The sequence below is a fragment of the Triticum dicoccoides genome, chromosome 7A (assembly GCF_002162155.2).
Source record: "Triticum dicoccoides isolate Atlit2015 ecotype Zavitan chromosome 7A, WEW_v2.0, whole genome shotgun sequence".
Taxonomy (NCBI): Eukaryota; Viridiplantae; Streptophyta; class Magnoliopsida; order Poales; family Poaceae; genus Triticum; species Triticum dicoccoides.
This window is the reverse complement of record NC_041392.1, coordinates 55798094-55799423: the sequence shown is the minus strand read 5'-3', so window position 1 is coordinate 55799423 and position 1330 is coordinate 55798094.

Sequence of the window (1330 nt, the reverse complement as noted above, 5' to 3'; positions counted from 1 at the left end):
TACTCGGCCGGCCCACCTTCAGTGCCTTGTGGGAGATTCACCAGTAGCCCTCGGCCCTCGCTACAGGTACATACCATTCGTGGTTGTACATGGCGCACACCCGGATTCAACTCGTAGCAGCCGGTCCCCTCTCGCTAGGGTTTTCTCGCTCTGACGCCGCCGTCGAGATCTTGTCTTCCCTCCTCCAATCTACCCTCGCCTGACGATTCGGGCCGACTAAGGGGTGATCCCTGCATCACTTCCCGGTCTTGATCGCCGGCTTGGTTTCGAGACGAGAGCTAGGGTTCGCTTCAGCGCCCGATCTGTTCTTTTCGGGCTAGAGTTCAAGGTTTCGTCTGCGGCGATGGGAGCGAACGCCCATGAGGCGTTGGCCTCAGGTTCCGCGACAGAGATAGAAAAGATGATGGCTGAGTTAGGTCTCAGAGAGGAGGATCTCGATGATGTTGTTTTCGATGAGAAAGCGGCGCCACCAGAGGCTACCAGGTGGATGGCTGTGGCTAGGGTTCACATAGATAAACCATACAACCAATATTGGTTCTTCAAGAACATGAGGTCAGCCTGGGACCTCGCGCATGATGTAAAGTTCCGTCCCCTCGATGATAATCTCTACACGATGCAATTCTTCTGCTTGGGAGATTGGGAACGGGTCATGCAGGAGGGGCCATGGAATTTCAGAGGAAACGCAGTGGTCATTGAGCCTAATGATGGAATCACTAAGCCAACAGAGGTGAATCTAGACCATCTCAACATATGGATTCAGATCCAAGACGTCCCAGATTTGTATGCTCATCTAGTGGGACCTCTTGCAGCTAAAGTGGGAGAGGTTTTGTTTACGAAAACAATGACTCAGGACTTTGCGGGTAACTTCTACTGCGTCTGGGTTAGGATCAATGTCAACAAGCCTCTCAAGAATGCGGTTTCCATGATCCGTGATGGTAAACGACAGATCTATCGTGTGAAGTATGAGCGCCTTCCGAACTGGTGTGCTGTATGTGGCCATCTAGGGCATTTCTTCAAGGAGCATGGTGACGGGATTCATCCTCCATCATCCCTATACTTCAAGGATCTGAGGGCAACATGGAATATGCGAGTTGGTGCTGGCCCTGGAGCTGGCCGGGGCAAGGGGCGACAAGGAGGCCGTCGTGGTGGCCGGGGAGGACGTAGTATGGACCCTATGAGCATGGGATAGAAACACTCAGAGCAAGAATCAGATGGTGACATGGATGCGGTGATGAAAGAAGCAGATGGGAACAGGAAGCGCATGCCAGATGACCTGGGTGTGATCAGCCAAAAGACAGCCCCGCCTGCGGCCAACAGTGCCCTAGCCTTG